The sequence below is a fragment of the Drosophila persimilis genome, unplaced genomic scaffold, assembly GCF_003286085.1.
Source record: "Drosophila persimilis strain 14011-0111.01,24,50 unplaced genomic scaffold, DperRS2 tig00000780-arrow-arrow-pilon, whole genome shotgun sequence".
Taxonomy (NCBI): Eukaryota; Metazoa; Arthropoda; class Insecta; order Diptera; family Drosophilidae; genus Drosophila; species Drosophila persimilis.
In genome coordinates, this window is record NW_020825353.1 from 514,755 (window position 1) to 528,955 (window position 14,201).

The following is a 14,201-nucleotide window of genomic DNA, read 5'->3' on the forward strand; positions in this document are numbered from 1 at the left end:
CTTCATCAACAAATCAGTTCTGTCAATCTGTCGGACTGTGTGTGTTGGCTGTATCTCCTCCTCCCCCCCCTCCCCCTGGCCGCCCGATCGTGGCTGCGCGATCTCCTGGCCACTTGGCCTACACCATTTTGGTTTTGTCGCCTTCTCATTTCAATAATTCATTGTTGTAGTTGTGTGAATGTAATCCCACTACTGCCACGCACACCGGCAGACACACAGATATACAGATATACAGATATACAGATATACAGATACATCTGCATACAGTCTCTCACCTACACCTACATTCGGCCGCCGCCGCTGGCTGCTGCCGCTTGTTCGCGACCAACAAAATTTCTGTACGAATCGCGTAAACGCGTTTCGCGTCTCGTTTTTATTTCCCTGCCCACAATCCACGCACACCACCGCAACAGGGGAGTGAGCGAGTGTGTATCTGTGTGAGTGGCACGCTGGTGTTGGTGTGCTACTATTCGTTCATTCACAAATTGTATTGTTGCCGCCGCCGCCGCCACCGCTGCTGCTGCCGTTGCTGCTGCTGCTGCGGCATGCCTTTGGTTTTGCTTCTGCCTTCGTTTGCGCCTCCACTGCTGCTGTTTCCTCTTTTTTTGTTTTGTTTTGTCAACACACAGATACACAGATACACAGATACACAGATACGGATACTCGAGCAGCATTCGGCAGCTGCGGACACACGCACACACACATCGAAGCCCAAATGAGCGCAACACCCGAGAGAGAGCGCCCGCTCTGCATCGGCATTTCATTTCAAGTTCAGGCTGAAGTTGTTTTGCCGGCATTTGTCGACTGAGAGAGAGACAGGAAGAGAGAGAGGGAGAGAACGCGAGAGTTATCCGTGTATCCGTGCATCCGTACGTGTGTGCGTGGTACTTGAGAGAGCGCGCGCTCGTCGCTTTATCCGTGAATTTTATCCGGCCATTGTCGTGGTCGTAGCTCAAGAGTCAATCATCACAGATTTTCGTACAATGCAATTTGTGATGTGATTTGAGAGCTAGGATGTATGTAAACACAAGTATCTTTCAGATATAGGTAGCTTTTCATTACATTCCGCCCTGTAAAGCTTCGTAATGATGCTATCAATATTTCAAAAGATACAATTGTATCTGCCAAGAGTCTTAGGGCTTGGAAATACTTTTATTTGAATGTATCAAGCACTCAATTGTATCTGGCACTCGGTAGAAGTAGAGTACTCAAATATTTATTGGATTAAAGTGCATCTTTTTATGGTTTAAAGTAAATTCGAAGCTTGGAACGATACAAATGTATCTTTTAATAGTTAAAGGCTGCTAAAAACTTGTTAATGTACCTAAGGATTACTTCTGTAGTTGAAGAAACTATTTTACAGAGAGAGATACAGTATCTTAGAGTAAACATCTCCCTTAATCATATGACACAAGCTTTTGCGACTCCGATCTGATCATAAGATGCAATTGGCTCTAGAAATAGTAAATAAAAGGATCAAACACACTTATGAAGTAACCATCTTCTGCAGTAAGCATTGATAAAAGTATTTACGAATGGAATAGGCCTTGTAAAAGTGAATTTTCATGTTCCAAAAGTATTATAACTATGCCTAAACATTTATGAAGTATCCATCTTCTCTGATGAGCCTTCGAAGAGCCATCTATAAGCTTCGAATGCTGCTTAGTGGTTCAATATAGTATCCCAGAAGTATCTTAAAGTAATTTCAACATATTTCAACAAACCATCAGCTTGTTATACCTGTAACCAAGCCTCAAAGATACTCTAAAGATGTATCTTATTGGGCTGAAAAGTGCTACAAAGATAGGGATATGGTGTCGCCAAAAGTAAAGCATCCCATGGATATTTTTCGGCCTTTCCTTTCGCTTCTCCTACGAGTACGAGTATTGTATAATCCGCAAGAGCCGCAAAGTGGGAGGCGCCTATTCGGAGCTCGCTTGGGCAACAACAAAAGCAAACAGCAAACAGCAAAAGCGCCAAATGCAGCCGAGTCCCCCCATTGGCATAGAGTTTTGAGCAATTAGAAGCCCACGCAGCCATAAACAACAACTACAACTGCCGTCGACGGTCGGATCTGCTGTCGGTTGGATGAGGGGGAGTCGCCACCGACACCGACACCGCCAACACCGAGACACCGAGACACCGATACCGATACCGAGATACGAGACTCCAACGCCGACGCCGACGCCAATTCCGATGCCGATGCCGAGGAGGTTCCAAGAGCAGCTCCCACAGCCGCCGCTGGTGCACCAATACTTCGACTCCACAACAACAGCTGTTTTCGTAGAGCCACCGATTCCGAGCGGGCTCCCACGTGCTACTGGGGAGCCCTGCTCTCTCTCCCTCTCTTGGCCACCGCTCTCTCTGTCTCTCTCGCTCTCTCTCTCACTCTCACTCTCCCACCACTTTATCCGGCGAATGAGAGGCCACTCACCAACACGTAAACCTACGGCACTGGTGTTGGTATCCGATGTGTGTGTGTGTGTGAGTGTGCGAGTTCGTTGGAGTATCTGTGTGTGTGTGCGTGTGCTCGGTCGTCGGATTCTACTTAGAAAAGGCCGCTGCTGCCTTGCGCCAGTTTCTTGCTGCCTGCTGCTGGCAGTGTCTCGGTTCAGGTTCCAACGTCAAGAGGCCCGCACGCGCTCCACGCTCCACACAATCCACACTGCTGCTGTCCCAGAGCCGTCGCACAAACGAAGCATCGCGCGAGCCTCGTCTTAGAGTGTGCCCCCCTCCCCACCCCCAAAAAAAAGAAAAAACGGTCGTTCGTTTCGTATCTTTGAAATTTGTGCGTGCAACAACTGCAGTTGCAATCTCTCATCCTCTCCCTCACTCGCTCTCTCTGCTGCTGCTGCTGTTGCTGCTGTTGCTGTTGCTGCTGCTGTGCTGGTGGTGGTGGTGGTGCGAGTGTTGGTGGTGGTTGGTGGTTCCTGTGCGTTGGTGTTGGTGCAGCCCCCGAAGCGCAGCCGAAGCCGACGCCGACGCCAGCAACGACGACGACGACGACGACGCGACGTCGGGAAAATCTCTTTGCAGTGAAAATTTGTTCCAACGTTTTCGTGTTATTTGTTATTCGCACGTTGACGCGACGAGACGGAGAAGGCGCGACTTCTCGTATCCAAGAGAACAGAACACGAACGAAGTTGCAACTGCAACTGCCACTGCAACACCCAATGATCGCGCGTGCAACATACTGAACAAACGATTACCAATGAAAATTCACAAACCCTAATTTTTTTGTGAAGTGCAAATCAGAGCCCAATCCGAAATCCCGAAAAGTGTGTTTTTTTTTGTTTTTGAAATATTTTCGGCCGTTAAAAGTGTCTTAAAAAAAAAAGAGCGGAAATCCATTGAAATAGCGTATGAAATGAATACGATATTAAGAGTATGATTATGATTATGATATTTATATCAATTAAAATGGAAGGCCTCATCGCACACACAGTCGTCACAGAGCAGTAGTAATCCCGCAATCACTACGTAATACTCCCCGTTAAACACGCAACACTTATACGAAAAAAGCTGCAAAAAAAAAAAAGAAGAGTGTGATATTTTTTTGAGATATATTAGCAATTTAGAGAATTATTCGAATAATTGTTAAATGTGCACGAACGCAGTTGATCGCCAGAGGGCTATCCAGCTCCAGATCCAGCTCCTGCTCCAGCTCCAGCTCCAGCTCCAGCTCCAGTTACAGTTACAGTTACAGAGCTCGACCATTTGGATAATGCTCGGATAATCATCAGAGATCATCATCGAAACCAAAAGCAAAACAAAAGCAAAAAGAGGTAAGTGATCGCCGCCGCGGTTTACCGACGGCAGCCACAGAGAGACTTACTCACTCAATCAGCGGTATCAAGCAATCACTCAGTCACTCAGTCAGTCAGTCAGTCAGACAGTCAGTTCAGGAGTTAGTCAATCAATTGCTTGGCTCAGCAAAAGCTTAGCGAAATGTGTCAAAAAAGTATAGATCTAATTACCCGAGCCAGTAGATCGTTTTACGGCAGCGCAATATCAGCGTAATATCAGCCATAAAGTATATATAGGAATTGGAATCTAAATATGAATATGAATGTGAATATCTGCGTATGGATTGCACCTACTACTATGAATGATGGAGATTGGAGAGAACTCATATCAGCACAACAGGCCCCCCTCATAGATGATGCTGATGGTGATGCTGATGCTGATGCTCCTCCAATCAGCAGGCATACGGTACGGAAAGCAGGAATTGACGTCAATCCATGGAACGACTTGACTTGACATCGCTGATTGTTCAGATCGAGCCTCGATCTAGCTTGGACCGCCTGCCCAGAGAGAGGCAAATTGACGCACAAACAGAGCAGAGCAGAGCACAGCAGAGCAGCGCAGCGATAGATCAGCGATGGTGTGCTGTGCTGTGCTGTGTTGTGGTGCGGAGAAAGACCCTTAGCCTTAGCCCCAGCCTCAGCCCCAGCCTCAGCCCCCGGCGTCAGCCTCGAGAGCAGTTTTCAGCTCTTTAGTTCTAGTCTTAGTTCCATTCCTAGTTAGTCTTCCATTTGGACAATTTTAATTGCCATCTCTGGCCATATTAATCTCTGGCTCTGGCTCTGGCTCTGGCTCTGCCTCTTCTTATGTGAACTATGCCAATTGTCGTCTACACCTGAAGCTGCAAGAACAGGCTGCCTCTGGCTCTGCCCCTGCCCCGGCCCCGGCCCCGGTCCCGGCCTCTGTTTCTGCCTCTTTCGATCTCTTGACAAATTTGTATGCACGCGCTTCAAAAGTGCAATATTAATTAATTCCCAGCAACGGCAAACGACAGCAAACAAGAGGAGTTGCATGCAACACAACGTCTGATCTGTATTCTGTATGCAACAGCAGAAGTTGCAACTCGCTGCTTGCTGCTTGCTGCTTAGTCGAGAGGCAATTAAATCGTATGTCATTCATTGGTAATTTATACCATTTAAAGGCAAGACGCAACGCTGTAGCACACAGACTCTGCCCCTGCCCCTGCCTCTGCCCCTACCTCTGCCTCCCCCCTTTCTGTGGCATCCGGGGGGAGGAGATGGTGAGGTTCGGATCGATGTTGTGTTCCTGTTTTGGAACTCCTACAAAAAGGAGCCTCCCTCCCCCCTCCCCCTCCCCCTCCTGCCTCACCCGCTCCCTCTGCTGTCTCTCTGCTGTTTTTATCGATCTCTCACACCTCTCCCACAATTAGCATGCGATTTTTGTGCTGCCGAAACCCTCGAACACCACAAATTCTAGAGCTATACGAAATCGAGACTTTCCTTGCGAGTTTTCCATCAGAGTTTTCCTTCTCTGCGCTCTGACTGTTTGATCGATTGCCTTGCGGACGAGACAGCAGCGATCATCGCTCACCGTTGCCCCTGCCCCACCGCCGCCGCCACCGCCGCCGCCGCCGCCACCCCAGCCTCCTCCTGTACGATCCCCGTACGATCTTCTACGATCCGATTCGATCAGCGATAAATGCAACTTGCCATGAAAAGTGATGCCTTAAATGGACATTAGGCTATTGCACATTTCTCAATATGTCGCGCGCGACTCTGCCAAGTGATTTTTTCACTGCTTTACTCTGGCCGTGGCTGTGGCTGTGGCTCTGGCTGTGGCTGTGGCTCTGTCGTCGAGTCGAGTCGACTCCGATCGATCGATCGAATGCCCGATGATGTCTCGGATCTCTCGGTCTCCGCTCTGCTGGTCTGCTCCTCCTGGCTTTATACGCACCGAGCCATATATGATGAACGGAGAGACGTCTGCCACTGCCAGCAGCCACTGCTTGTGGCATATAAAGCAGGCACCAGCCAACAGCCACCAGCCAACAGCCAACAGCCACCAGGCAGGAGGCAGCCACACAGTGGGAGTGGAAGTAGGGGGAGGTCGTATCACCCATCACCCGCGCATTGCGACGTGCAACGCCATTTCCAAACGGGGTCCTACCCATTCCCCCCCCGTTCCAACGTCAACGTCAAATTTGCATTTTCATACAAAAACACCCCACTCCACCTCCCCCCCCGCCCCGCCGGCGGGCCGCTCTAGTTCCCGCTCTTTACCTCCCACAAGAGGGGGGGTTTTGGGGTCTCTGGTTCATTGGTTAATTTATTTCAGACACAGCCTTAAATTAACAATTTTAATACAAACCAAAAAAAAAAAAAAAAAAAAAAGAGGAACAACAAAAGAGCGCGCATTGAAATTGAGACGTTGGAAGCGAAATACAAAATACAAAAAAAAAAAAAAAAGTAAAGAAAAAATGCACACAATACAGGAAAAAAAAACCAAAAAAAAAGCGACTAAGAAAAAAAACATAAAATAAATTTACAGCAAAACAAAAGGCATGTAACAAAAGGAGGCGAGAAAAAGGAGAAGCAGCAGAAGGGGCTGAGCGGAATGTGTGTGTTTGTGTGTGTGTGTGTGTGTGTGTGTGTGTGTGTGTGTGTGTGTAAAGTGAAATAAAAATTCTGGCGCGTTAATTAACTTTAAACGATTGAAAACGAATTGATTTGGAGAAGCCATTTGATTTGGATTAGTCGTGCCTCGGCAGAGAAGGTCTCCCCCGAGAGGGAGAGACCCCAAGAGACCTCTGGAGGTTAGGCGTTACATTAACAGGGGTTAGACAGGGGGGGGAAGGGGGGCAGGGGGGTTGCCAGGCCACACAAAGCAGAGGAGAGGCTAAAATTAAAATTCAATCATCACGTGTGCGTCAACAACAAAAAACCAAGAGAGACAATCAGCAAAGGAAATGGAGATGGAGACAGAGAGACAGAGAGACCTCTAGAGATGGGCAAGATCGGGGAGATGTTAATTAGAATGCGTTAAACAATAAAACAAAGAGACAATCGACACAACGAAGCGTCTGCCCCAATAGTTGCAAAGAGTTTAACACCTTTGCGGCAGGCACCGGGCAGCGGAGGGGACAGACGGACAGACAGACAGACAGACAGACAGAGTATCGTATCCGACATCTGATAGGGGGGCTGACTGATCCGAATGCGACCCTGGTGCGGGGACATGCGTTGTTATCATGCATTTGATAAACGTTTTGTTTTTCATTAGAGCCCCCACCCAAAAACAAAAAAAACGCCTGAGGAAGAGAGAGACAGAGAGACCCCAGCAGAGACACAGACAGAGACAGAGGGATCCCCCAATGGGATCAGCAGTGATCAAAGCACTGATCTCCGTGTGGTATCACACCACCCCTTCAATTAGCATCAGAAAATCAGAAATTAAATCAGAAAAAAAAACGTCGTACGTGGAGTTCCATGGAAAACGCAACCATGTGGTGTGCGTCGCCCCGTCTTTTGCGGTAGAAATTGTTCCCATGCTAAACAATTTATCAGCAACGGCAATGGCAACGGCAGCAACGTCCTGTCTGAGGTTTCTCGGTTGTCATTTGCGATAGGCATGCCCTGCCAGCGGTAAAGAGAACCGCAAAGAACTCTTTTGCTTTTTTATATACATACATATGTTCATATCAGGGTGGAGATTCTATGATTTATCATGAAGCATAGGAACTTTTTGGCACACCACAACATATACTATATACCATATACTATATACCATATACCAAATACCATTTACCATATAGCATTCGATAGAATTGTTAGACCGTTTACCGCCTACCGCTGACCGCTGACCGCAGCACTTGAAAAAACCGCTTTAATCTCGAGTAGTTTCAATTAACGTCATTGGACTACATAGATCGCTGATTAGGGACTGAATGAACATTAAAGAGGAACAAATACTAGAGTACTAGTACTAGGTAGAGTACTGGAGGTTGAGAGAGAGAGAGAGAGAGAGCGGAAAACAAAAGAAAGAATAAGGTCCGAGTATATCCCACACGGGAAAAATAGAAACGAAAACAAAGTCGGAACGGAATCGGAATCGGAATCGGAATTGGGCTGCGATGCGATGAGACGCGACGCGACGTGAGGGGGGGGGGGGGAAAGCCGTATTCGTATTCGTATTCGTATTCGTATTCGTATTCCTTGGGAGATTGTGCGATGATTGTGGGCCCACCCACCGCACATGGTCAGTGGTGTGGCTGGTGTTGTGCTCTGGCTTATCAGTGGGGGCCTATATATACGCATATAGCCACACGATCCGCACAGATAGATAGAGTACGAAGTGGCGGTGGGCGGTGGGCGGTGGGCGGCAGCATGAAGGAGGAAGGCCTTCCATTTACGTCACAATTCGAGTCGCAATTCATGAATTTCTTTGGCACTAAAAAAACAATTCTATTTATTAGACGACTGCCCCAGAGAAGGGTGCCAGAGGGTGGCAGGGGTCTGATAAGTGTGGGCCAGCTGATAACCAGCTAACCGCTCAGTGGGTGGTGGACGGTTTAGATTGGGAAATATACGACAAGCGGATTGCATAAAAGAGTCGAGTCTTTGTTTTTCTGAGTCACGAGGAAATACTCCACTCGACTCCATTCGCACACACACACACACACACAGCTCTGATCTTTCGATGTCGTTTTCGTGATTAGAGTGAGGCACAGATGGAAACCTGTTGGCGCCTTGGGAGCCCACCCCCTTTTTTGGCGGTGGGGGGGAGGAGGGGGTTGGGGCAATATTTTAGTGCATTTTATAAGCACTGCACATGCAAATGTCTGTCGCATAAAACTTAATTGTAATAGTTCTTTACGAGCTCCACTTTGGCGCAGGGGAGGAACTTGTTTTGTGGCATCTAAAGAGCTGTAGACCCCCCCCCCCCCCACCCGCCCGCCTCCTCTTCAGCGTGGAAACGGGGGAATCTCTTTTAAGGCAAACACTTTGGCGGCTGCCTAATTTATGTAATGTAATGCCTGCCCCATTGTCTCAAACCGAGACTCAGACTCAGACTCCGCCTCAGACTTTCCTTCCAAGTGGTTTCCAAAAAAAAACGAAAAAGATGAAATATCTTCATGCCAACAAATCCATTACAGTCGAGTGCTCGAACAGCAAACAGCAAATAAATAAAAGATGTACGAAGTGTGGAACGAAAATTAACCGAAATTTTATTAGTATTTGCGCAAGCGCAAGCCAAAGTCAATGTTAAATATTTGACAACCAGACGGGACGACCGGCAGACCGGCGGACCGGCGGACCGGCAGACCAGTGCCCCGCTCTGACCAAAAAGAGTGCCGACTCTTGGGAGTGGGGGAGGCAGGCAGGCAGGCAGCATCTGCATTCCCTCCACACTCCTCACTCCTCACTCTTCACTCCTCACTCTTTCTGCTCTGCGGACACAGACTCTTCTCTCCTTTGGGGCGGACAAGGCAAAAGGCAATTAGAGTTGACACTTTTCGGTTTTGGGGCCCGGTTCGGTTCGGTTAGGTTCGGTTCGGTTAGGCTCTCTGTCTTAAGCGCGGCATTTCATCCTCGAAGAAGGGCTCTAAAGAAGTTGTCCGCTAAAGTTTTTGGCCTCTCTGGAACAGGTATCGGGCACCATGGCACCCCAAGGGACAGTTTAATTTTCACTAGACATTCGCCTCCACTTAAAAACCATTTTCACTTGAGACGTGACCGGTCCGCCAGAAGATTGCGTCTTCTTTTGCGTCTAATGTCCGAGGCGCTGTCCGTCCGTGGTTGGTTTGGGCGGTTCAGGCGGCTCAGGCGGCTCAGGCGGCTCGGGGGAGATCTGTGTGTTATTTATGGATCAATATTGACGCAGCAGCACATAGCAGTGGAGCGGGAGGAGCGGGAGGAGCGGGAGGAGCAGAGGCTGAAGGTGGAAGGTGGAAGGTGGAGACAACATTGTAAACAAAGTGTAAGCCGCTCAAGCCCCCACCCCTCCTTCTCTTGGGAGAGAGAAAAGTGTCACTAAAGCATCTTTGGGATTCCACGTCTGCAGCCAAACAATGGGGAGGGATGACAATGGACAATGTAGATGGGCAGATGGGCAGGTGGATAGATGGATAGATGGGCGGAGGCCTTGTAGATCTTAACCATTTAATCATAAATTTGTTAAGCGATTATATTTACAGTTTTTAAAGTCACCTTTCTATATATAGTATAGTCTCTCTGAAAGAGTCTCTCAGAGAGAGAGAGAGAGAGAGGGAGAGAGGGAAGCACCGATCCGATCCGATCCGATCCGATCCGATCTTGAAATGAATATGCAAATTATTTGTTATTATTATGTTTATGCATAAATCCCCCATCCATTCGTCTTATGAATGTTTGTTTGTTGCTCGAATCTTTCAAGATTGCTGAGTGAATGGCTGGCACGTGTGTGTGTCTCCCCCTCTCCCTCCCGCACTCTCTTTCCTCCCTCTCTGGGGCAGGCACCCTCTTCTCTGTTGCCCCCCTCCCTCAGCCAAAAAAAAAAGCCACACGGGAAAAAAGGGAAGCCTGTTGAGTGGCAAACTGATTTCCGTTTGGTGCAAAAAAGCACCACAAAAAAGGTGGTAGAAGGGTCTGTGGCAAGTCTTAAATTCCAATGCATACGCGCTGTTTGTTGTTGCTTGCCCCTTTTTCTCTTCTTTTTTTTGTTGTTGTGTGTGGCAACAAGAGAAATGCATTGCCGGGCCAAGCCACAGAGGGGCGCAGGAGGGGCGGGGGGAGGGAGGGTGGCACATCGAATCGAATCGAATCGAATCGAAATGTTTCTCACGCTCTTGCCCCAAAGGACATCTCCCGAACCAATCCGCAGAAGGAGAAGAGAATGCGAGGAGACACCCACGACAGGGCGACAGGGCGACAGGGCGACAGGGCGACAGGGCGGCAGGGCGACAGGGCGACAGGAGAGAGACGACGCACAAAAGAGGACACATGCCCCTTGTGCCACTTGAGTGAAACTGAAATTCCTGAAAGCCGCTTTTCGACCAATAAAGTCTTATTATATACTCATCAATTCAGCAGCAGATAAAAGTCAAAAACTTTGAGATACGCTCACGGCTCTGGATGTGGATGTGGATGTGGATGTGGATGTCGTCGATGGATGCCGCCGAACGACGACGACAGCGACGACGACGGCGACTAAGGCACAAGTCAGATAAATTATAATTAAAGCAGAGACGATGAAACAGAGACAGAGAGAGAGAGAGAGACAGAGGCGAAGGAGATACAGATGTGGAGATGCGAGATGGAGATTCTCTGCTCTGTGATGTCAGAGCGTATTTAAAATACGAGTAGAACCGCTTGCATCCGCCGACGCCACACGACCGACCCAAAGAGCCCAAAGAGCCCAAAGAGCCCAAAGAGCCCTCCTCCCACCGGTCCCCCCGCGGTCCCCTCTGCGAGAACTGAGAGCCAAAACAAATAAACAGCAAGACAGTGGAACAAGTGAAGAAACCAAAAAAAAAACAGAAAAAAAGAGGCGCAGACGTCGCATAGAATTGAGCTTCAAGTCCGCTGGCGGCAAGAAAACACCTGTCAAACTGGTCCAAAAACGAACACAGAAAAAAGAGAACCGAACAGAACAGAACAGAACAGATCCCCATACGATCCCGATCCACATTCGAATGGAGAACACAAAAAAGAGAGACAGAGAGAATCGGGGGAGAATCTGTGGCCCGGGTCTTTGGGATAATGACTGCGCAAAGGATGGTGTGGCATGATGACGATGCTGATGCCGGGTCTGATGCCGGGTCTGATGCTGATGCTGATGAAACCCACCAAAGCGGATATGCAGCGAACGAAAGAGAGGGTTTCTGATTAGCCAGGGAATTGATTTAATTGAAAGATGCAGCGGCAAATCGAATGTACCGCCGCCACAACGGAAGTTATTACGCAAGTTGCACCCAAAAGTAGTGGCTGCCTCCACATTTGATTAGATTAGATGATGTTGCAAGAACACATCGGGGCTTATTCGGAGGTATTTTCTCACAGCTAATTGCAGCCAAAGGAAAAGAGGGGCTGCCGCCTAAGCAGGAAATGCCAGAGGCAGACGAATGGAATGATTCGGCACAGGCACAGGCCCTAACCCTTAACCCTTAACCCTTGCATTCCGTCAACCGTTTAGTGTCACTGGAGGGTTAACGCAGACAAGTATATTCCCTGATGTTCCCTGATTCTCGGATTCCCCTTTCAATTAGCAGACAGACACGCAAGCCAGCAGCAGCGCCGCGCAAAGGACAAACTTTTCACAGGCCCCAAACGAAAGTATCTCTCAGATACACCGATACACTCGTACGAGCAGCCGAGACTGCAATCAAATTACAAAACTTAATCGCATGCAACGAGCGAGCGGCAGGAACAGGACACTAAAATGTGTCTATGTGTCATGGAGGGGCACGGGGCACGGGGCGCGGTTCGGGACGTGGCGTGGTGCATGGTGGGGGCGGTGGCGATGGCGATGGCGATGGCGGTGGCGGGTAAAAAGTGAAAAGTGGAAATGGAAAATCAGAGTGAAAATGGAATGGCAGTGCAACCGACACTTGCCGCCGCACTTGCGGCACAAGGAGTTAACGAGTTAACGTTTATGCAAAACCAAAAAAAAAAAAAAAACAACTGCAATGCGTGCGTGTGGCAGCCACAACAGACACAACAAAAAAGACTTGCCCCACAAAGTGGGGGAGCAGTCGGTGATGGAGCAGAAGCAGAAGCAGAAGAAGAAGACGGAACGACAGTCGGACAGTCAGACAGTCGGACAGCCGACAGGAAGTGCGCAAAATGCCACAACTTACGACCGCATTGTGTTGCAAGCAGTTTGCAAAATGCTAAAGAGCCTTGTCTCCTACTCACCCTCACCCTCACCCTCACCCTCTCTCTTTCTCTGTCTCCTTCTCGCTCTCTCTCTCGCCTTCCCCCGAAGTTTCTCTTTGATTTTCCTTCGTTTGTTTCGCCATTAAAGTGGTTGTTGCATGTTGCATGTTTGGTGCTTGTAAACAAGCTTGTCGCTTCGGCCTATAAAGTAACAAAATATTATTAAATTAGCAGCAGTCGCCTAGGAAAAGATACAAAGATAGATAGCGAAGGATTCGAGGCCCCGGATACCCTAGAAGATACATCATTTCTAAGGCGGGAATATGCCACCGAAATGGGGCGCAATCTTATAGATATTTTCATAGATATATCTATCTGTAAAACACATATTTTGAAACATATATCTTATGGATCCAATCGAATCGAAGCTACGACATATATTTCACTCTTCAAGGATACATCTAGCTGCAAAAGATATACAGATACATGCTTAGGGGGGAGGGATGCCGCCTCAAGCGGCAACAGGCGTGATGCTCCACCCACCAATGGAGGCAAAAATGCAGTTGCTTTCTGTATCTGTTGTATCTGTTGTATCTGCTGTACCTCTATGTATCTGTATCGCTGTATCTGCATCTGCATCTGTATCTGTGTATCTCCTGTATCTGTGTACATAATTATGGAGTCATGAGGCTGTCGCTGCCGCTGCCGCTGCCACTGGGACTCCGATGGCGATGACCACGTCGACTGGTCATTAACTGCCTGATGAGCCGCGTTGCAGAGGGGCGTAGAGGGGCGGCAGGGGCAGGGAGGGGTTGCTGGTTGCACAGTAGCCAATGCCAAGTGGCAGGCTGGCAGCGTTGGCAGCTTCTCTAGCTGCAAGTTGCAGCCTGCCGTTGCAGTCGAGTCCGCCTCAGCCTGGGCCGCATAAATAATTATTAGCAATTGTCTGCAGGTGCAACAAGCAGCAGAAACCAACTTGCAACAGCAGCCACAGCCTGCCTCAAGTGGCAGGCTACTTAAATACTTATTGTGGATATTGCTCGCGCAATTTTCAACATTTTTCACATTTTCGTCGACGAACAAAAGACTTAAGAAACGAACTTCTGGCACTTGCAACCAGAGCAAAAGGATCATCTCTCTCTTCCGCTGTCTCTCGCGGACACGCGGGGGAAATAAGGTCAGTGGCAAGAGTGGCCAGAGTGGCCAGAGTGGCAGGAATGGTGGGCCACCCAAGGGGCATGCACATCCACACAGGGCCACAGGTAGCCAAGAAAAACATAGCCGCAGAAAAGAGAGGAGCGGCGCAGGGCCCCCTCTCTCTCTCTTTCTCTCTCTCTCGAGACTGTTGTAAAACGTCAAAAACTGGAAAGAAAAAAACCACTCAAAAATACTCAAAGCCAAGGGGCCCTGTGGGGCAGCGGGGGAGCGGGGCGGCTGCAGCCGGCGGGGTCTGTGGGGCATATAAGGTAGAAATTATTAACTGACATTTTAATGATGATAATGATGATGCCCCGTTGACGGTTGCCTCTTGCAACTGCGTCGGTGGCTAGACATAAAAATGAAGGAACAAAAAAATAAAACTCT

The 14,201-nt window shown here is 48.6% G+C and overlaps 1 protein-coding gene across 1 annotated transcript in view; it reads left to right on the forward strand.

Moving 5' to 3' along the window:
* Positions 1 to 3,377: 3,377 nt before the first annotated feature.
* Positions 3,378 to 14,201, forward strand: part of LOC6602312 — a 30,239-nt gene continuing 19,415 nt past the window's right edge. Inside the window, exon 1 of the mRNA XM_026992702.1 lies at positions 3,378 to 3,785. The gene's annotated coding sequence lies outside the window, so the exon portion shown is untranslated. The remainder of the gene's footprint in view (positions 3,786 to 14,201) is intronic.